Below are 23,129 nucleotides of genomic sequence, written 5' to 3' on the forward strand. Positions count from 1 at the left end.
CTGCAATATCTCAACGGAGAATACGTTTATATATATGTGTGTGTGTGCGCGTATATATATATATATATATATATATATATATATATATATATATATTTCTCCGCCGAAATCACTTTTAAACCCATTTCCACCTTTTTTTCCCTTCTCTTCCTCTTACTTTTTTTTCACGTTTTTTTACGTTTTTCTCCTTTTCGCCTCTTTTCTGGGCGTATTATTCTTCTTTTTCTTCTTTTTTTTCGTCTAATGCATACCCCATCAGTGCAGCAATGCTTATTCAATACCGCCAGCAGATGGAGACACTGGGGGATAATTTTCTAAGGATTTATACTGATTTTTCCTGTCTGAATTTGTCGCACAGAAAGTTGCAGGCCAAATATGTGTGACATTTCTGCGACTTTAGCTTCTAGAGCATTTTTACAACATTATACATAGGTGCTGAATACATAAAAAGCGACTGTTCAGCGACAGACAAGTCGCATCGGCTGAAAGTAGGCCAGAATGTCAGTCCATGTTGGAGCAGGTTTAGATACAGTCTAAAGCATAGATCTCAAAGTCTGTGCACAGAATTTAGCAAGGGCCTCGCACCTTCTGATGCATCAGGTAGGTGCACAATAGCATAGCCTAACCCTCTGTACTTTGGTCTATATTGATGCGGGACATAGACAGCCAGCTGATGACCAATCCATTAGTGCAATGGATGGCTGGAAGCATTTGTCTTTGCCTTTGCAATACCACAGAAGCAATGCATGGTCAATGTACAGCAATGACACACCTGTGTGAACAGCCAGGAGACCCCCCCCCCCATGTTATGTTACATAGTTACATAGTTAGTACGGTCGAAAAAAGACATATGTCCATCAAGTTCAACCAGGGAATTAAGGGGTAGGGGTGTGGCGCGATATTGGGGAAGGGATGAGATTTTATATTTCTTCATAAGCATTAATCTTATTTTGTCAATTAGGAACATTCAGCACCCACCCGCTATCAAGGCAGCTGCCTATCATGTCATGCCCTACCTGCACAGGTGTGCTGGCTACTCAAATGATCCAATTAAGGAGGCCATTTAGTCAGCAGCAGCAGAAGTCCTGTGCCTGGACGCTCCAACAGCGGCCAGACACAAGCAGAAGCAGAAGCAGCAGCAGCACCACCTTTTGTTTTTTGGCTGCAGCAGCAGCAGCAGCAAGGCCCACAGGGCTGGCTAGCTGGCTAGCCAGCAAGCAGGTAGCAATGAAAGTAGGAATCTTTCTTTTTAACCCTGTAAGGGGGTGGTGCACTGTACCCGAAGATACTGCCATATCGGGTCAATGCATAGGGCGACGGAAGCAAGCTTCGAAATCGGCCCCCGTTCTCAAAAATCCATTTAATATATGGTCCCCAGATAGGGGACGTATCAGATATTAAACTGATAAGAACAGATTTTTTTTTTTAATCTAAAGCCGAGGAACGTGCTTTCGATTCACCCAAAGTGCAAGAAAAAGTGCAAACGTGTTACACAAAAAAAAACGTGCACAAAGGATGCGGTCTATCGCAAGCCCTTCTCCGATAGGAGAGAGGCCCCCCAACAAACCTTACCCTTCGCCTCCGGACCAAAAGGTACCTGCGAGGTTCCAGGTTCGATGTCCCTTTTCGCCGAAGCTACTAGGGGACCACAAATGCTCCCGGCATCCCCCTTGGCGTTAGCCAAGGTATCTGCCCGCAGAGCCGATTACGGTAGGTACCCTGCCAAAGCAGGAGTACCCGGGGTGTTTGCAGGGAGGTGCGGAACCTAATGGCCACACACACCTCCCCTAGACCGCCAGGAGGGACACCCAGAAGGGCTACCGCATCCTGACAAATCCTGTGAACACACAACACGCAAAAAGTGACACAGTGAAACAAAAAAGAAATAAATAAGTGAATGTGTGCAGATATACTGCCCGGACATTCGGCCGGATCTATAAAAATTTCTCTGATCCTAGCCAGAAGGCCGGGAATCAAGAGGTGAGTGCCACAAGGTGAAGAGATTATGGTGCCCGTGCGTCAACTCAGTGAGTCTATTCTCCCAGTGAGTTTCGGCACCTCGGGGTCACCACTCCCCGAGGCACAAAAGTACCTCGGCTCTAGACCCTCTCAGCCTCATGGCGAGACCCGGAGGGAACAGGTCACATCGGGGCAGCCGTCGAGCTGATTCCTCAGAACCAGCCCCGGAAAGCCCTGGTACACCTGCATCCTCCATGCAGCACCCATCCCCACCAGCATGAAAACTGATAAGAACAGATACTACACTTGATCTTAGCCAAAAGGCCGAGAAGCGATAACCGTGAAAGGGGCGGGCCCAACAAGGTCCCCTTCATGGGCACTATCACTGCTTGCTGTCAGGGAGGCTGCCAGACAATTTTCCATGCACACTCTGGGCTGGGGGGCAGTCAACCACCAGTACACACAGCAGAACCTAAACCCATACCATTATTGCTAAGCAGCAAGACAGGGGCCCATTGCACTCCCACGGGGCCTTTTTAAATGCAATCCATAACCCGGATTTGCCAGGAACCCTTCTTACTCCTCCTACTTGCATGTGACACTGGGCTTAGGATCTGCATAGGAAACACACACACAAGCACACACCTACCTTTGTTGCCTGCAGATGCCTCCTTGGCTGTCCCCAAACGGTATCAAACCAACACCCACGGGAAGCTGTAAGCATAGAGGACATGCCTGCACCCCATTGGACTTACCTGTGTGGGTTAAACCCGGGTTATTTGACAACCTATGGCGGTGATGGTTCTGCTCAGGCAGAGCAGTGCTGATGCTCCTCATAAAGCTGTCGCTGCTGTGAAGGTTCTAGGTGACATCACAAATCCCTATGGTTACATACACAACAAAGCTGGGTTGTTGTTGTTTACACTCTGCAAGGCCTGTGGAAGTGAGTGACATCATAGCACTGTAGTTCTGAGGGTTCTAGATGGATGCAACAATCTCCTGTTGCTTCTATGAAGGCCATAATAGACGACATCACCAAACAGCTCCATAGTCACATACACAGCAAAGGAGAGATGTTGTTTACACCTAGTGATGTCAGTGGTATTGAGTGACATCACAGCACAGTGCTAAGGCTCCTGGGCCTGGACACAGCAGCGGCTGCAATATCTCAACGGAGAATACGTTTATATATATGTGTGTGTGTGCGCGTATATATATATATATATATATATATATATATATATATATATATATATATTTCTCCGCCGAAATCACTTTTAAACCCATTTCCACCTTTTTTTCCCTTCTCTTCCTCTTACTTTTTTTTCACGTTTTTTTACGTTTTTCTCCTTTTCGCCTCTTTTCTGGGCGTATTATTCTTCTTTTTCTTCTTTTTTTTCGTCTAATGCATACCCCATCAGTGCAGCAATGCTTATTCAATACCGCCAGCAGATGGAGACACTGGGGGATAATTTTCTAAGGATTTATACTGATTTTTCCTGTCTGAATTTGTCGCACAGAAAGTTGCAGGCCAAATATGTGTGACATTTCTGCGACTTTAGCTTCTAGAGCATTTTTACAACATTATACATAGGTGCTGAATACATAAAAAGCGACTGTTCAGCGACAGACAAGTCGCATCGGCTGAAAGTAGGCCAGAATGTCAGTCCATGTTGGAGCAGGTTTAGATACAGTCTAAAGCATAGATCTCAAAGTCTGTGCACAGAATTTAGCAAGGGCCTCGCACCTTCTGATGCATCAGGTAGGTGCACAATAGCATAGCCTAACCCTCTGTACTTTGGTCTATATTGATGCGGGACATAGACAGCCAGCTGATGACCAATCCATTAGTGCAATGGATGGCTGGAAGCATTTGTCTTTGCCTTTGCAATACCACAGAAGCAATGCATGGTCAATGTACAGCAATGACACACCTGTGTGAACAGCCAGGAGACCCCCCCCCCCCATGTTATGTTACATAGTTACATAGTTAGTACGGTCGAAAAAAGACATATGTCCATCAAGTTCAACCAGGGAATTAAGGGGTAGGGGTGTGGCGCGATATTGGGGAAGGGATGAGATTTTATATTTCTTCATAAGCATTAATCTTATTTTGTCAATTAGGAACATTCAGCACCCACCCGCTATCAAGGCAGCTGCCTATCATGTCATGCCCTACCTGCACAGGTGTGCTGGCTACTCAAATGATCCAATTAAGGAGGCCATTTAGTCAGCAGCAGCAGAAGTCCTGTGCCTGGACGCTCCAACAGCGGCCAGACACAAGCAGAAGCAGAAGCAGCAGCAGCACCACCTTTTGTTTTTTGGCTGCAGCAGCAGCAGCAGCAAGGCCCACAGGGCTGGCTAGCTGGCTAGCCAGCAAGCAGGTAGCAATGAAAGTAGGAATCTTTCTTTTTAACCCTGTAAGGGGGTGGTGCACTGTACCCGAAGATACTGCCATATCGGGTCAATGCATAGGGCGACGGAAGCAAGCTTCGAAATCGGCCCCCGTTCTCAAAAATCCATTTAATATATGGTCCCCAGATAGGGGACGTATCAGATATTAAACTGATAAGAACAGATTTTTTTTTTTTTTTTTTTTTTTTTTTTTCCTCAGTTACAGACTATTGTTTGAACGATCATCAGGTCTCCTACCAGGACTCGTCACTTAAAACAATGTCTGAAAAAACATCATGCGGAAAGACAAAAAAAAAGGGAACCGAGGGTCAAGAACTTAAAACCAAAAGGTGAAAGCTGAAGGAAAACAAAAACATTTAAAAAACAAAACATAAACTGGTCAGACTTACAGTTTCCACCATTGGGTATATTTCCAGATCTTTTCAGCATTGTCTTCTCCCATTCTCTTCTTATCTAATAAATATGCAATAAAAAGTCTTCCGAGCAACAACCTCCTACATTCACTTGGAGAAATGGAAACATTTTTAAAAACAAGCAAATTCCTGGAGTCCCATAAAACTTCTTTAAAAACAGAAAAAATTATCCAAGTAACACGTGCATCATTCTTCATGTTAAAGTCCTGACCGATAAAAATTTTCTCAAAAGTAAAATCATTAAAACCCATAAGTGCAATAAAAAATCTTGTTAAAAGCCTAAAAACTTCCTTGGCATAAAAACAGTCCCACCACAAATGTACAATATCTTCTTTACCTCCACAACCCTCTCTTGGACACTGTTCACTCACTCTTATTCCTCTTCCTCTTAAAAACACTCGAGTTGGGAGGCAACCATGGTAAGACATCCATACCACATCTTTTTGTCTATTTGATAAACCAAAGGAATTAAAAAGGCTCCAAATCTTAACTGACTGTGCAATATTACAGAATGGTACTTCATTAAATTTTTCACTCTTTCTCAACTCATATTCTATTTTCTTCTTTTCAGGTTTCCCCAAGGAGCTCAAATTAAACTGATCATTGAAAGACCGAAGAACCACATAAAAGGTAGGTATAATCAGCGCCATTGGTTTCCTCAGATCCCTCTCACACCAGCCCCACTTAGAAAACAACCATCCTGCTAAATATTTACACATATCAGCTGTTTTACTATTGCACTGGATCGTCTTGAAAATTAAAAGAAAATAGTGTAACTTTAAAAACAAATCAATATTTGGAAAGTCATATCCACCATTCTTTACAGTACTCATTACCTTCTCTCTTTTCATTTTTTCCATTTTGGATCCCCAAAAGAAAACAAAAAGTCTTCTTGTTGTCTTCCTCATCCAAAGCTTACCAGGTGGAAAAACCATCGCAGTATATAAAAGTAAAGGTAAAATCACAGTCTTAATAACAAGTACTTTCCCTTTAAGGGATAAACTCCTCAATTTCCAAAAATTCAATTTCTTTTCAATTTTACTGTCCAGCTTGTTGTAAGTCTCTGTCCCTTTAAGATTCTTTTCAAAAATGACCCCTAAAACTTCCACATTCTCCTTTATCTCTACTCCATCCACCAACACATCTTCGCATTTCCCAAAATTCACCAAATGACATTTGCCCCAGTTTACACACATTCCGGCCACACAGCAAAAAATTTGAATATGCAAATTCACTCTATTCAAATCTGCTTTTGAAGTACATGTAAACACAACATCATCCATGTAGCTTAAAACCTTAAGATCACTCCCACCACTGCCAGGTATAAAAACTCCTTTAACACATTTGTCTTTCTGAACATTCTTTAACAAGGCCTCTATTACACAGATGAAAAGGATTGGGGAGAGTGGGCAACCCTGCCGAACCCCTGATAAAATCTTAAAAGCAGGACCAACATGGCCATTCATTAAAACTTGTCCAGTAACACCATTATATAACCCTTTAATAACATGTAATAACTTCATTGGGATCCCCATATGTTTTAGGGCCATAAACATAAATTTGTGTGCGACTTTATCATAGGCCTTCTCGAAATCCACTGACTCGACAAAAAGAGGCACCTTATTAAAATTACAATAATAAATAACATCCCTTAAAATCAATAAATTATCAGTAATTCTTCTCCCGGGTACAGCACATACTTGGTAATTATCTACCATATGGCCAATAATATTCCTAAGCCTGTTTGCAACAATTTTAGCAATAATTTTATAGTCACTGTTTAACAATGAAATTGGTCTCCAATTTTTTATATCACGTTCGTCACCTTTCTTATGTATTAGTGTGATAATTCCCTTCTTCATTGAATCAGCTAAAATCCCAAACTTAAAAACATATTGCACAACCCGAGTAAAAACATCTTTTAAAAGAGGCCAAAATACAACATAAAACTCAGCTGGAAGGCCGTCACTACCAGGGGTTTTACCTTTTGCCATTCCATTCAGCGCCATTCTAATTTCATTTTCACTAACATCTTCCACCAAAAAAACTTTCTCCTCATCTGGAATTTGATCCTCTAAAATGTTACAGTAGTCTTCCATTTCATTAATAGCAGCTTTACTTTCATTACTAAAAAGTGTTTCATAAAATTTACAAACCTCCTCCTCCATCTCCCTACCAACCACCTCACCACTTGAGGTTAAAACCGACTTAAAGACCCCCTTTGGCTTAAAACACTTTTTAAAAAAATATCGACTACATTGTTCATTCTCCTCCAAATGTTGCACCTTAGCCCTGTAAACAATATTCCTTCCTCTTTCCTTCAACCTTGTCTTCATCTCTTCCTTAATTTCACAAATTTCAGCATCCACCTCTAGACCAGCGTTCTTAAACTTAAAGAGAGTCTCCAACTGTGAAACTAAAGTCTCATCTCTCCGCCTCTTCTCCTGTGCTCTCTTAATGCAAACAGACTTAAAATAACCAGCAAAGTTCACTTTAGCCCAATCCCACCAGTCTAAAATATTTTTAAAACAGTCTTGTTTAGCAGCACAGGATAAAAATATATTTTTAAAACCTGCCATTACCTCCTCTTCTTCAAGTAAACTCACATTCAACTTCCAGAGTCCCCTACCAAAGGCAATGGACTCTGAGATGCTTATTTCAGCAGATAAAATTTTATGATCTGAGAAAATCGACATCATCTGATTACACCGGGCCACCTTCATCCCTTCAGACACAAAAATATAATCTATTCGGGATTTACAGTGACCACTATCCGATACATATGTATATCTATCATCAGTGTCAATCATCAGTCCAGCATCTATATAGTGTAAGTCTTGTACTAATTGATTTAAAGCATTAGAGGTAATGTCAGTTCGGACTTCAGCAGCACTCTCACGGTCATTAACAGTACGGATACAGTTAAAATCACCAGCCACTATAGTACTTTCCCGACCAGGGATAAAAAACTTCAAAGACTCTAAAAAAACCAACCGCTCTTTCTTCTCTGCTGGGGCATATACGTTAAAAACTCTAATCCTCTGGTCTAAAAACTCAAAGTTTAAAACCATGCAACGGCCTGGTATTAAAATCTGGCAATTTAAAACTTTGATATTGTTATTTTTGATTAAAAAACCAACTCCTTCATTCTTGTTATCCGTACTAGTTGACCAAAAAGATTGTCCCATCCTCCACTCATCAGCATAAGGTGCAGATTTAATTGCACACTCCTGTAAACATATTATATCAGCTCTCACATTCTCCAACACCTCAAAAATAGCAGCTCTTCTTACTTCTGATCCAATACTCCTGACATTAAGGGTTGTTAAGATAAGAGTCATAATAACTAAAATGAATAAAATCAAAACTTTAATATCCATCATAGTTAAAAATTACTGCTCTGACTCTCAACTTTCCTTAAAACATTTTCATAACAATCAGGCGACCCTGGATCAGAGTCCCTGTCCATTTCAACTCCTCTTCCAACCACTGGGTCCTCTTGATCCCCAGTCCAACTTCCTTTTTTACTTCTTTTACTTTCCACCCCCACCTCATCCTCCTCATCACTGCTGACAAATCTCTGAGCAGGTGTAAGGGACTTCTCAGGTGACTGCACATTTTCTTGGAATTCCATTCCCTCCTCCTCCCCCACAACAGGGTCTGGACATTCCACATCACCACTCATGCTTCCACAAGGAAACACATCTCCATACACAGTTTCAATCTTCTTGACCTCCACCCCCTTTGCACATGTTACTTCACTTGTGGAGACCACTTTCTTATACTCCTGTTCAACCACCACACTTGTCTCCACAAAAGCCTCTTTAATCACATCCACCTGAGCAACAACATTTTTAACAATCGTACCACCTGCGCTCCTCCCGACTTCACATTCCCCCTCCACATTAGATTTTTCACCTCCATCCACACCTCCATCCACACCTGTGGCTTCTGAAAAAGACCTCCTTCCCATTCCCTGTTCATTGCTCTGTCCACCTTTACTTCCAGCCGCATCAGCATAACTCCTTCTCTTGTACCATAAGTGACATCCTCTTGCCAAATGGGAATTACTCCCACAAATATCACAAGTCTTTTCCTCAACGCAAAAACTTGTTTCATGCCCAGTCTTGCCACAGTTCCTACAAACAACACCCTTCACAGGACATGCGTCCTGCACGTGGCCATATGCTTGACATTTGCGGCAAAACTGAAGCTGCCCCTCATAAAAACAAAAACCACGCTCTCCTCCAATGGAAAAAACTTGAGGAATACTCTTAATTCCCTCCTCCATAGACTCATCCTTCTTGAACTTCACAACATATTTCCTTTTACAGTTAAAAAAACCATGTCTGTTCTTTAGTTTTCCAAAAAACTTCACTTCTTCACAATAACGATAAAGAAAATTTGTTACCATTGAGTCTGTAACTTTGGGATTGTACATATGTACGATGACCACTTTCTCTGTACTCAGAAACAAAGGCTCTACTTTAACTTTCCTCATAATATCCGGCTCATTCTTTCTCTTCATTCCTTCCAGGTCCTTGTAGACCCTCTGACAAATCTCGGAATTAACAAATGTAACATCATAAATACCCTGTCTAGGGAAATCTTGCATTGCAAATACATCTGTTACCTTTAGGTACTGGAGCCTGCGTAGAATCTCCAGCACAATCTGGTCAAGGCCAACCGTTCCCCGATGTTCCGTTGGGACGAAAATCCTGACCGTGTCTTCTATTCCGCGAATCCTCTCTCCTCCACTCATTTTTGCAGGCGATGAAACCCACTATCGCAACTCCGAAATAACCCAGGGCCCCCCGCAAAGAGGACCCCGATCACCACCCCCTTCAACTCCTAACCCGCCCGGTAAACCGCACGGGATCGAAGCCAAAAGGCCGAGAAGCGATAACCGTGAAAGGGGCGGGCCCAACAAGGTCCCCTTCATGGGCACTATCACTGCTTGCTGTCAGGGAGGCTGCCAGACAATTTTCCATGCACACTCTGGGCTGGGGGGCAGTCAACCACCAGTACACACAGCAGAACCTAAACCCATACCATTATTGCTAAGCAGCAAGACAGGGGCCCATTGCACTCCCACGGGGCCTTTTTAAATGCGATCCATAACCCGGATTTGCCAGGAACCCTTCTTACTCCTCCTACTTGCATGTGACACTGGGCTTAGGATCTGCATAGGAAACACACACACAAGCACACACCTACCTTTGTTGCCTGCAGATGCCTCCTTGGCTGTCCCCAAACGGTATCAAACCAACACCCACGGGAAGCTGTAAGCATAGAGGACATGCCTGCACCCCATTGGACTTACCTGTGTGGGTTAAACCCGGGTTATTTGACAACCTATGGCGGTGATGGTTCTGCTCAGGCAGAGCAGTGCTGATGCTCCTCATAAAGCTGTCGCTGCTGTGAAGGTTCTAGGTGACATCACAAATCCCTATGGTTACATACACAACAAAGCTGGGTTGTTGTTGTTTACACTCTGCAAGGCCTGTGGAAGTGAGTGACATCATAGCACTGTAGTTCTGAGGGTTCTAGATGGATGCAACAATCTCCTGTTGCTTCTATGAAGGCCATAATAGACGACATCACCAAACAGCTCCATAGTCACATACACAGCAAAGGAGAGATGTTGTTTACACCTAGTGATGTCAGTGGTATTGAGTGACATCACAGCACAGTGCTAAGGCTCCTGGGCCTGGACACAGCAGCGGCTGCAATATCTCAACGGAGAATACGTTTATATATATGTGTGTGTGTGCGCGTATATATATATATATATATATATATATATATATTTCTCCGCCGAAATCACTTTTAAACCCATTTCCACCTTTTTTTCCCTTCTCTTCCTCTTACTTTTTTTTCACGTTTTTTTACGTTTTTCTCCTTTTCGCCTCTTTTCTGGGCGTATTATTCTTCTTTTTCTTCTTTTTTTTCGTCTAATGCATACCCCATCAGTGCAGCAATGCTTATTCAATACCGCCAGCAGATGGAGACACTGGGGGATAATTTTCTAAGGATTTATACTGATTTTTCCTGTCTGAATTTGTCGCACAGAAAGTTGCAGGCCAAATATGTGTGACATTTCTGCGACTTTAGCTTCTAGAGCATTTTTACAACATTATACATAGGTGCTGAATACATAAAAAGCGACTGTTCAGCGACAGACAAGTCGCATCGGCTGAAAGTAGGCCAGAATGTCAGTCCATGTTGGAGCAGGTTTAGATACAGTCTAAAGCATAGATCTCAAAGTCTGTGCACAGAATTTAGCAAGGGCCTCGCACCTTCTGATGCATCAGGTAGGTGCACAATAGCATAGCCTAACCCTCTGTACTTTGGTCTATATTGATGCGGGACATAGACAGCCAGCTGATGACCAATCCATTAGTGCAATGGATGGCTGGAAGCATTTGTCTTTGCCTTTGCAATACCACAGAAGCAATGCATGGTCAATGTACAGCAATGACACACCTGTGTGAACAGCCAGGAGACCCCCCCCCCATGTTATGTTACATAGTTACATAGTTAGTACGGTCGAAAAAAGACATATGTCCATCAAGTTCAACCAGGGAATTAAGGGGTAGGGGTGTGGCGCGATATTGGGGAAGGGATGAGATTTTATATTTCTTCATAAGCATTAATCTTATTTTGTCAATTAGGAACATTCAGCACCCACCCGCTATCAAGGCAGCTGCCTATCATGTCATGCCCTACCTGCACAGGTGTGCTGGCTACTCAAATGATCCAATTAAGGAGGCCATTTAGTCAGCAGCAGCAGAAGTCCTGTGCCTGGACGCTCCAACAGCGGCCAGACACAAGCAGAAGCAGAAGCAGCAGCAGCACCACCTTTTGTTTTTTGGCTGCAGCAGCAGCAGCAGCAGCAAGGCCCACAGGGCTGGCTAGCTGGCTAGCCAGCAAGCAGGTAGCAATGAAAGTAGGAATCTTTCTTTTTAACCCTGTAAGGGGGTGGTGCACTGTACCCGAAGATACTGCCATATCGGGTCAATGCATAGGGCGACGGAAGCAAGCTTCGAAATCGGCCCCCGTTCTCAAAAATCCATTTAATATATGGTCCCCAGATAGGGGACGTATCAGATATTAAACTGATAAGAACAGATACTACACTTGATCTTAGCCAAAAGGCCGAGAAGCGATAACCGTGAAAGGGGCGGGCCCAACAAGGTCCCCTTCATGGGCACTATCACTGCTTGCTGTCAGGGAGGCTGCCAGACAATTTTCCATGCACACTCTGGGCTGGGGGGCAGTCAACCACCAGTACACACAGCAGAACCTAAACCCATACCATTATTGCTAAGCAGCAAGACAGGGGCCCATTGCACTCCCACGGGGCCTTTTTAAATGCAATCCATAACCCGGATTTGCCAGGAACCCTTCTTACTCCTCCTACTTGCATGTGACACTGGGCTTAGGATCTGCATAGGAAACACACACACAAGCACACACCTACCTTTGTTGCCTGCAGATGCCTCCTTGGCTGTCCCCAAACGGTATCAAACCAACACCCACGGGAAGCTGTAAGCATAGAGGACATGCCTGCACCCCATTGGACTTACCTGTGTGGGTTAAACCCGGGTTATTTGACAACCTATGGCGGTGATGGTTCTGCTCAGGCAGAGCAGTGCTGATGCTCCTCATAAAGCTGTCGCTGCTGTGAAGGTTCTAGGTGACATCACAAATCCCTATGGTTACATACACAACAAAGCTGGGTTGTTGTTGTTTACACTCTGCAAGGCCTGTGGAAGTGAGTGACATCATAGCACTGTAGTTCTGAGGGTTCTAGATGGATGCAACAATCTCCTGTTGCTTCTATGAAGGCCATAATAGACGACATCACCAAACAGCTCCATAGTCACATACACAGCAAAGGAGAGATGTTGTTTACACCTAGTGATGTCAGTGGTATTGAGTGACATCACAGCACAGTGCTAAGGCTCCTGGGCCTGGACACAGCAGCGGCTGCAATATCTCAACGGAGAATACGTTTATATATATGTGTGTGTGTGCGCGTATATATATATATATATATATATATATATATATATATATATATATATTTCTCCGCCGAAATCACTTTTAAACCCATTTCCACCTTTTTTTCCCTTCTCTTCCTCTTACTTTTTTTTCACGTTTTTTTACGTTTTTCTCCTTTTCGCCTCTTTTCTGGGCGTATTATTCTTCTTTTTCTTCTTTTTTTTCGTCTAATGCATACCCCATCAGTGCAGCAATGCTTATTCAATACCGCCAGCAGATGGAGACACTGGGGGATAATTTTCTAAGGATTTATACTGATTTTTCCTGTCTGAATTTGTCGCACAGAAAGTTGCAGGCCAAATATGTGTGACATTTCTGCGACTTTAGCTTCTAGAGCATTTTTACAACATTATACATAGGTGCTGAATACATAAAAAGCGACTGTTCAGCGACAGACAAGTCGCATCGGCTGAAAGTAGGCCAGAATGTCAGTCCATGTTGGAGCAGGTTTAGATACAGTCTAAAGCATAGATCTCAAAGTCTGTGCACAGAATTTAGCAAGGGCCTCGCACCTTCTGATGCATCAGGTAGGTGCACAATAGCATAGCCTAACCCTCTGTACTTTGGTCTATATTGATGCGGGACATAGACAGCCAGCTGATGACCAATCCATTAGTGCAATGGATGGCTGGAAGCATTTGTCTTTGCCTTTGCAATACCACAGAAGCAATGCATGGTCAATGTACAGCAATGACACACCTGTGTGAACAGCCAGGAGACCCCCCCCCCCATGTTATGTTACATAGTTACATAGTTAGTACGGTCGAAAAAAGACATATGTCCATCAAGTTCAACCAGGGAATTAAGGGGTAGGGGTGTGGCGCGATATTGGGGAAGGGATGAGATTTTATATTTCTTCATAAGCATTAATCTTATTTTGTCAATTAGGAACATTCAGCACCCACCCGCTATCAAGGCAGCTGCCTATCATGTCATGCCCTACCTGCACAGGTGTGCTGGCTACTCAAATGATCCAATTAAGGAGGCCATTTAGTCAGCAGCAGCAGAAGTCCTGTGCCTGGACGCTCCAACAGCGGCCAGACACAAGCAGAAGCAGAAGCAGCAGCAGCACCACCTTTTGTTTTTTGGCTGCAGCAGCAGCAGCAGCAAGGCCCACAGGGCTGGCTAGCTGGCTAGCCAGCAAGCAGGTAGCAATGAAAGTAGGAATCTTTCTTTTTAACCCTGTAAGGGGGTGGTGCACTGTACCCGAAGATACTGCCATATCGGGTCAATGCATAGGGCGACGGAAGCAAGCTTCGAAATCGGCCCCCGTTCTCAAAAATCCATTTAATATATGGTCCCCAGATAGGGGACGTATCAGATATTAAACTGATAAGAACAGATACTACACTTGATCTTAGCCAAAAGGCCGAGAAGCGATAACCGTGAAAGGGGCGGGCCCAACAAGGTCCCCTTCATGGGCACTATCACTGCTTGCTGTCAGGGAGGCTGCCAGACAATTTTCCATGCACACTCTGGGCTGGGGGGCAGTCAACCACCAGTACACACAGCAGAACCTAAACCCATACCATTATTGCTAAGCAGCAAGACAGGGGCCCATTGCACTCCCACGGGGCCTTTTTAAATGCAATCCATAACCCGGATTTGCCAGGAACCCTTCTTACTCCTCCTACTTGCATGTGACACTGGGCTTAGGATCTGCATAGGAAACACACACACAAGCACACACCTACCTTTGTTGCCTGCAGATGCCTCCTTGGCTGTCCCCAAACGGTATCAAACCAACACCCACGGGAAGCTGTAAGCATAGAGGACATGCCTGCACCCCATTGGACTTACCTGTGTGGGTTAAACCCGGGTTATTTGACAACCTATGGCGGTGATGGTTCTGCTCAGGCAGAGCAGTGCTGATGCTCCTCATAAAGCTGTCGCTGCTGTGAAGGTTCTAGGTGACATCACAAATCCCTATGGTTACATACACAACAAAGCTGGGTTGTTGTTGTTTACACTCTGCAAGGCCTGTGGAAGTGAGTGACATCATAGCACTGTAGTTTTGAGGGTTCTAGATGGATGCAACAATCTCCTGTTGCTTCTATGAAGGCCATAATAGACGACATCACCAAACAGCTCCATAGTCACATACACAGCAAAGGAGAGATGTTGTTTACACCTAGTGATGTCAGTGGTATTGAGTGACATCACAGCACAGTGCTAAGGCTCCTGGGCCTGGACACAGCAGCGGCTGCAATATCTCAACGGAGAATACGTTTATATATATGTGTGTGTGTGCGCGTATATATATATATATATATATATATATATATATATTTCTCCGCCGAAATCACTTTTAAACCCATTTCCACCTTTTTTTCCCTTCTCTTCCTCTTACTTTTTTTTCACGTTTTTTTACGTTTTTCTCCTTTTCGCCTCTTTTCTGGGCGTATTATTCTTCTTTTTCTTCTTTTTTTTCGTCTAATGCATACCCCATCAGTGCAGCAATGCTTATTCAATACCGCCAGCAGATGGAGACACTGGGGGATAATTTTCTAAGGATTTATACTGATTTTTCCTGTCTGAATTTGTCGCACAGAAAGTTGCAGGCCAAATATGTGTGACATTTCTGCGACTTTAGCTTCTAGAGCATTTTTACAACATTATACATAGGTGCTGAATACATAAAAAGCGACTGTTCAGCGACAGACAAGTCGCATCGGCTGAAAGTAGGCCAGAATGTCAGTCCATGTTGGAGCAGGTTTAGATACAGTCTAAAGCATAGATCTCAAAGTCTGTGCACAGAATTTAGCAAGGGCCTCGCACCTTCTGATGCATCAGGTAGGTGCACAATAGCATAGCCTAACCCTCTGTACTTTGGTCTATATTGATGCGGGACATAGACAGCCAGCTGATGACCAATCCATTAGTGCAATGGATGGCTGGAAGCATTTGTCTTTGCCTTTGCAATACCACAGAAGCAATGCATGGTCAATGTACAGCAATGACACACCTGTGTGAACAGCCAGGAGACCCCCCCCCCCATGTTATGTTACATAGTTACATAGTTAGTACGGTCGAAAAAAGACATATGTCCATCAAGTTCAACCAGGGAATTAAGGGGTAGGGGTGTGGCGCGATATTGGGGAAGGGATGAGATTTTATATTTCTTCATAAGCATTAATCTTATTTTGTCAATTAGGAACATTCAGCACCCACCCGCTATCAAGGCAGCTGCCTATCATGTCATGCCCTACCTGCACAGGTGTGCTGGCTACTCAAATGATCCAATTAAGGAGGCCATTTAGTCAGCAGCAGCAGAAGTCCTGTGCCTGGACGCTCCAACAGCGGCCAGACACAAGCAGAAGCAGAAGCAGCAGCAGCACCACCTTTTGTTTTTTGGCTGCAGCAGCAGCAGCAGCAAGGCCCACAGGGCTGGCTAGCTGGCTAGCCAGCAAGCAGGTAGCAATGAAAGTAGGAATCTTTCTTTTTAACCCTGTAAGGGGGTGGTGCACTGTACCCGAAGATACTGCCATATCGGGTCAATGCATAGGGCGACGGAAGCAAGCTTCGAAATCGGCCCCCGTTCTCAAAAATCCATTTAATATATGGTCCCCAGATAGGGGACGTATCAGATATTAAACTGATAAGAACAGATACTACACTTGATCTTAGCCAAAAGGCCGAGAAGCGATAACCGTGAAAGGGGCGGGCCCAACAAGGTCCCCTTCATGGGCACTATCACTGCTTGCTGTCAGGGAGGCTGCCAGACAATTTTCCATGCACACTCTGGGCTGGGGGGCAGTCAACCACCAGTACACACAGCAGAACCTAAACCCATACCATTATTGCTAAGCAGCAAGACAGGGGCCCATTGCACTCCCACGGGGCCTTTTTAAATGCAATCCATAACCCGGATTTGCCAGGAACCCTTCTTACTCCTCCTACTTGCATGTGACACTGGGCTTAGGATCTGCATAGGAAACACACACACAAGCACACACCTACCTTTGTTGCCTGCAGATGCCTCCTTGGCTGTCCCCAAACGGTATCAAACCAACACCCACGGGAAGCTGTAAGCATAGAGGACATGCCTGCACCCCATTGGACTTACCTGTGTGGGTTAAACCCGGGTTATTTGACAACCTATGGCGGTGATGGTTCTGCTCAGGCAGAGCAGTGCTGATGCTCCTCATAAAGCTGTCGCTGCTGTGAAGGTTCTAGGTGACATCACAAATCCCTATGGTTACATACACAACAAAGCTGGGTTGTTGTTGTTTACACTCTGCAAGGCCTGTGGAAGTGAGTGACATCATAGCACTGTAGTTTTGAGGGTTCTAGATGGATGCAACAATCTCCTGTTGCTTCTATGAAGGCCATAATAGACGACATCACCAAACAGCTCCATAGTCACATACACAGCAAAGGAGAGATGTTGTTTACACCTAGTGATGTCAGTGGTATTGAGTGACATCACAGCACAGTGCTAAGGCTCCTGGGCCTGGACACAGCAGCGGCTGCAATATCTCAACGGAGAATACGTTTATATATATGTGTGTGTGTGCGCGTATATATATATATATATATATATATATATATATATTTCTCCGCCGAAATCACTTTTAAACCCATTTCCACCTTTTTTTCCCTTCTCTTCCTCTTACTTTTTTTTCACGTTTTTTTACGTTTTTCTCCTTTTCGCCTCTTTTCTGGGCGTATTATTCTTCTTTTTCTTCTTTTTTTTCGTCTAATGCATACCCCATCAGTGCAGCAATGCTTATTCAATACCGCCAGCAGATGGAGACACTGGGGGATAATTTTCTAAGGATTTATACTGATTTTTCCTGTCTGAATTTGTCGCACAGAAAGTTGCAGGCCAAATATGTGTGACATTTCTGCGACTTTAGCTTCTAGAGCATTTTTACAACATTATACATAGGTGCTGAATACATAAAAAGCGACTGTTCAGCGACAGACAAGTCGCATCGGCTGAAAGTAGGCCAGAATGTCAGTCCATGTTGGAGCAGGTTTAGATACAGTCTAAAGCATAGATCTCAAAGTCTGTGCACAGAATTTAGCAAGGGCCTCGCACCTTCTGATGCATCAGGTAGGTGCACAATAGCATAGCCTAACCCTCTGTACTTTGGTCTATATTGATGCGGGACATAGACAGCCAGCTGATGACCAATCCATTAGTGCAATGGATGGCTGGAAGCATTTGTCTTTGCCTTTGCAATACCACAGAAGCAATGCATGGTCAATGTACAGCAATGACACACCTGTGTGAACAGCCAGGAGACCCCCCCCCCCATGTTATGTTACATAGTTACATAGTTAGTACGGTCGAAAAAAGACATATGTCCATCAAGTTCAACCAGGGAATTAAGGGGTAGGGGTGTGGCGCGATATTGGGGAAGGGATGAGATTTTATATTTCTTCATAAGCATTAATCTTATTTTGTCAATTAGGAACATTCAGCACCCACCCGCTATCAAGGCAGCTGCCTATCATGTCATGCCCTACCTGCACAGGTGTGCTGGCTACTCAAATGATCCAATTAAGGAGGCCATTTAGTCAGCAGCAGCAGAAGTCCTGTGCCTGGACGCTCCAACAGCGGCCAGACACAAGCAGAAGCAGAAGCAGCAGCAGCACCACCTTTTGTTTTTTGGCTGCAGCAGCAGCAGCAGCAAGGCCCACAGGGCTGGCTAGCTGGCTAGCCAGCAAGCAGGTAGCAATGAAAGTAGGAATCTTTCTTTTTAACCCTGTAAGGGGGTGGTGCACTGTACCCGAAGATACTGCCATATCGGGTCAATGCATAGGGCGACGGAAGCAAGCTTCGAAATCGGCCCCCGTTCTCAAAAATCCATTTAATATATGGTCCCCAGATAGGGGACGTATCAGATATTAAACTGATAAGAACAGATACTACACTTGATCTTAGCCAAAAGGCCGAGAAGCGATAACCGTGAAAGGGGCGGGCCCAACAAGGTCCCCTTCATGGGCACTATCACTGCTTGCTGTCAGGGAGGCTGCCAGACAATTTTCCATGCACACTCTGGGCTGGGGGGCAGTCAACCACCAGTACACACAGCAGAACCTAAACCCATACCATTATTGCTAAGCAGCAAGACAGGGGCCCATTGCACTCCCACGGGGCCTTTTTAAATGCAATCCATAACCCGGATTTGCCAGGAACCCTTCTTACTCCTCCTACTTGCATGTGACACTGGGCTTAGGATCTGCATAGGAAACACACACACAAGCACACACCTACCTTTGTTGCCTGCAGATGCCTCCTTGGCTGTCCCCAAACGGTATCAAACCAACACCCACGGGAAGCTGTAAGCATAGAGGACATGCCTGCACCCCATTGGACTTACCTGTGTGGGTTAAACCCGGGTTATTTGACAACCTATGGCGGTGATGGTTCTGCTCAGGCAGAGCAGTGCTGATGCTCCTCATAAAGCTGTCGCTGCTGTGAAGGTTCTAGGTGACATCACAAATCCCTATGGTTACATACACAACAAAGCTGGGTTGTTGTTGTTTACACTCTGCAAGGCCTGTGGAAGTGAGTGACATCATAGCACTGTAGTTCTGAGGGTTCTAGATGGATGCAACAATCTCCTGTTGCTTCTATGAAGGCCATAATAGACGACATCACCAAACAGCTCCATAGTCACATACACAGCAAAGGAGAGATGTTGTTTACACCTAGTGATGTCAGTGGTATTGAGTGACATCACAGCACAGTGCTAAGGCTCCTGGGCCTGGACACAGCAGCGGCTGCAATATCTCAACGGAGAATACGTTTATATATATGTGTGTGTGTGCGCGTATATATATATATATATATATATATATATATATATATATATATTTCTCCGCCGAAATCACTTTTAAACCCATTTCCACCTTTTTTTCCCTTCTCTTCCTCTTACTTTTTTTTCACGTTTTTTTACGTTTTTCTCCTTTTCGCCTCTTTTCTGGGCGTATTATTCTTCTTTTTCTTCTTTTTTTTCGTCTAATGCATACCCCATCAGTGCAGCAATGCTTATTCAATACCGCCAGCAGATGGAGACACTGGGGGATAATTTTCTAAGGATTTATACTGATTTTTCCTGTCTGAATTTGTCGCACAGAAAGTTGCAGGCCAAATATGTGTGACATTTCTGCGACTTTAGCTTCTAGAGCATTTTTACAACATTATACATAGGTGCTGAATACATAAAAAGCGACTGTTCAGCGACAGACAAGTCGCATCGGCTGAAAGTAGGCCAGAATGTCAGTCCATGTTGGAGCAGGTTTAGATACAGTCTAAAGCATAGATCTCAAAGTCTGTGCACAGAATTTAGCAAGGGCCTCGCACCTTCTGATGCATCAGGTAGGTGCACAATAGCATAGCCTAACCCTCTGTACTTTGGTCTATATTGATGCGGGACATAGACAGCCAGCTGATGACCAATCCATTAGTGCAATGGATGGCTGGAAGCATTTGTCTTTGCCTTTGCAATACCACAGAAGCAATGCATGGTCAATGTACAGCAATGACACACCTGTGTGAACAGCCAGGAGACCCCCCCCCCCATGTTATGTTACATAGTTACATAGTTAGTACGGTCGAAAAAAGACATATGTCCATCAAGTTCAACCAGGGAATTAAGGGGTAGGGGTGTGGCGCGATATTGGGGAAGGGATGAGATTTTATATTTCTTCATAAGCATTAATCTTATTTTGTCAATTAGGAACATTCAGCACCCACCCGCTATCAAGGCAGCTGCCTATCATGTCATGCCCTACCTGCACAGGTGTGCTGGCTACTCAAATGATCCAATTAAGGAGGCCATTTAGTCAGCAGCAGCAGAAGTCCTGTGCCTGGACGCTCCAACAGCGGCCAGACACAAGCAGAAGCAGAAGCAGCAGCAGCACCACCTTTTGTTTTTTGGCTGCAGCAGCAGCAGCAGCAAGGCCCACAGGGCTGGCTAGCTGGCTAGCCAGCAAGCAGGTAGCAATGAAAGTAGGAATCTTTCTTTTTAACCCTGTAAGGGGGTGGTGCACTGTACCCGAAGATACTGCCATATCGGGTCAATGCATAGGGCGACGGAAGCAAGCTTCGAAATCGGCCCCCGTTCTCAAAAATCCATTTAATATATGGTCCCCAGATAGGGGACGTATCAGATATTAAACTGATAAGAACAGATACTACACTTGATCTTAGCCAAAAGGCCGAGAAGCGATAACCGTGAAAGGGGCGGGCCCAACAAGGTCCCCTTCATGGGCACTATCACTGCTTGCTGTCAGGGAGGCTGCCAGACAATTTTCCATGCACACTCTGGGCTGGGGGGCAGTCAACCACCAGTACACACAGCAGAACCTAAACCCATACCATTATTGCTAAGCAGCAAGACAGGGGCCCATTGCACTCCCACGGGGCCTTTTTAAATGCAATCCATAACCCGGATTTGCCAGGAACCCTTCTTACTCCTCCTACTTGCATGTGACACTGGGCTTAGGATCTGCATAGGAAACACACACACAAGCACACACCTACCTTTGTTGCCTGCAGATGCCTCCTTGGCTGTCCCCAAACGGTATCAAACCAACACCCACGGGAAGCTGTAAGCATAGAGGACATGCCTGCACCCCATTGGACTTACCTGTGTGGGTTAAACCCGGGTTATTTGACAACCTATGGCGGTGATGGTTCTGCTCAGGCAGAGCAGTGCTGATGCTCCTCATAAAGCTGTCGCTGCTGTGAAGGTTCTAGGTGACATCACAAATCCCTATGGTTACATACACAACAAAGCTGGGTTGTTGTTGTTTACACTCTGCAAGGCCTGTGGAAGTGAGTGACATCATAGCACTGTAGTTCTGAGGGTTCTAGATGGATGCAACAATCTCCTGTTGCTTCTATGAAGGCCATAATAGACGACATCACCAAACAGCTCCATAGTCACATACACAGCAAAGGAGAGATGTTGTTTACACCTAGTGATGTCAGTGGTATTGAGTGACATCACAGCACAGTGCTAAGGCTCCTGGGCCTGGACACAGCAGCGGCTGCAATATCTCAACGGAGAATACGTTTATATATATGTGTGTGTGTGCGCGTATATATATATATATATATATATATATATATATATATATATATATATATTTCTCCGCCGAAATCACTTTTAAACCCATTTCCACCTTTTTTTCCCTTCTCTTCCTCTTACTTTTTTTTCACGTTTTTTTACGTTTTTCTCCTTTTCGCCTCTTTTCTGGGCGTATTATTCTTCTTTTTCTTCTTTTTTTTCGTCTAATGCATACCCCATCAGTGCAGCAATGCTTATTCAATACCGCCAGCAGATGGAGACACTGGGGGATAATTTTCTAAGGATTTATACTGATTTTTCCTGTCTGAATTTGTCGCACAGAAAGTTGCAGGCCAAATATGTGTGACATTTCTGCGACTTTAGCTTCTAGAGCATTTTTACAACATTATACATAGGTGCTGAATACATAAAAAGCGACTGTTCAGGACAGACAAGTCGCATCGGCTGAAAGTAGGCCAGAATGTCAGTCCATGTTGGAGCAGGTTTAGATACAGTCTAAAGCATAGATCTCAAAGTCTGTGCACAGAATTTAGCAAGGGCCTCGCACCTTCTGATGCATCAGGTAGGTGCACAATAGCATAGCCTAACCCTCTGTACTTTGGTCTATATTGATGCGGGACATAGACAGCCAGCTGATGACCAATCCATTAGTGCAATGGATGGCTGGAAGCATTTGTCTTTGCCTTTGCAATACCACAGAAGCAATGCATGGTCAATGTACAGCAATGACACACCTGTGTGAACAGCCAGGAGACCCCCCCCCCCATGTTATGTTACATAGTTACATAGTTAGTACGGTCGAAAAAAGACATATGTCCATCAAGTTCAACCAGGGAATTAAGGGGTAGGGGTGTGGCGCGATATTGGGGAAGGGATGAGATTTTATATTTCTTCATAAGCATTAATCTTATTTTGTCAATTAGGAACATTCAGCACCCACCCGCTATCAAGGCAGCTGCCTATCATGTCATGCCCTACCTGCACAGGTGTGCTGGCTACTCAAATGATCCAATTAAGGAGGCCATTTAGTCAGCAGCAGCAGAAGTCCTGTGCCTGGACGCTCCAACAGCGGCCAGACACAAGCAGAAGCAGAAGCAGCAGCAGCACCACCTTTTGTTTTTTGGCTGCAGCAGCAGCAGCAGCAAGGCCCACAGGGCTGGCTAGCTGGCTAGCCAGCAAGCAGGTAGCAATGAAAGTAGGAATCTTTCTTTTTAACCCTGTAAGG

At 44.5% G+C, this 23,129-nt stretch overlaps 7 non-coding genes and 1 pseudogene across 7 annotated transcripts; all 8 read right to left on the reverse strand.

Moving 5' to 3' along the window:
- Nucleotides 1-1,263: 1,263 nt before the first annotated feature.
- On the reverse strand, nucleotides 1,264-1,448 carry LOC130348837 (U2 spliceosomal RNA). The gene has a single exon (XR_008886316.1). It is a non-coding gene; the product is annotated as a U2 spliceosomal RNA (small nuclear RNA).
- Nucleotides 1,449-2,135: 687 nt separating this feature from the next.
- LOC130348840 (U2 spliceosomal RNA) lies at nucleotides 2,136-2,295 on the reverse strand (annotated as a pseudogene).
- A 2,090-nt stretch (nucleotides 2,296-4,385) lies between these two features.
- On the reverse strand, nucleotides 4,386-4,584 carry LOC130348838 (U2 spliceosomal RNA). Its single transcript, XR_008886317.1, has one exon. It is a non-coding gene; the product is annotated as a U2 spliceosomal RNA (small nuclear RNA).
- A 7,182-nt stretch (nucleotides 4,585-11,766) lies between these two features.
- LOC130348843 (U2 spliceosomal RNA) lies at nucleotides 11,767-11,957 on the reverse strand. The gene has a single exon (XR_008886321.1). It is a non-coding gene; the product is annotated as a U2 spliceosomal RNA (small nuclear RNA).
- Nucleotides 11,958-14,044: 2,087 nt separating this feature from the next.
- Nucleotides 14,045-14,235, reverse strand: LOC130348844 (U2 spliceosomal RNA). The gene has a single exon (XR_008886322.1). It is a non-coding gene; the product is annotated as a U2 spliceosomal RNA (small nuclear RNA).
- Nucleotides 14,236-16,310: 2,075 nt separating this feature from the next.
- LOC130348845 (U2 spliceosomal RNA) lies at nucleotides 16,311-16,501 on the reverse strand. The gene has a single exon (XR_008886323.1). It is a non-coding gene; the product is annotated as a U2 spliceosomal RNA (small nuclear RNA).
- Nucleotides 16,502-18,576: 2,075 nt separating this feature from the next.
- On the reverse strand, nucleotides 18,577-18,767 carry LOC130348847 (U2 spliceosomal RNA). The gene has a single exon (XR_008886324.1). It is a non-coding gene; the product is annotated as a U2 spliceosomal RNA (small nuclear RNA).
- Nucleotides 18,768-20,850: 2,083 nt separating this feature from the next.
- Nucleotides 20,851-21,041, reverse strand: LOC130348848 (U2 spliceosomal RNA). Its single transcript, XR_008886325.1, has one exon. It is a non-coding gene; the product is annotated as a U2 spliceosomal RNA (small nuclear RNA).
- Nucleotides 21,042-23,129: the final 2,088 nt, after the last annotated feature.

Source organism: Hyla sarda, unplaced genomic scaffold (assembly GCF_029499605.1).
Source record: "Hyla sarda isolate aHylSar1 unplaced genomic scaffold, aHylSar1.hap1 scaffold_888, whole genome shotgun sequence".
In the NCBI taxonomy this organism is placed as follows: domain Eukaryota; kingdom Metazoa; phylum Chordata; class Amphibia; order Anura; family Hylidae; genus Hyla; species Hyla sarda.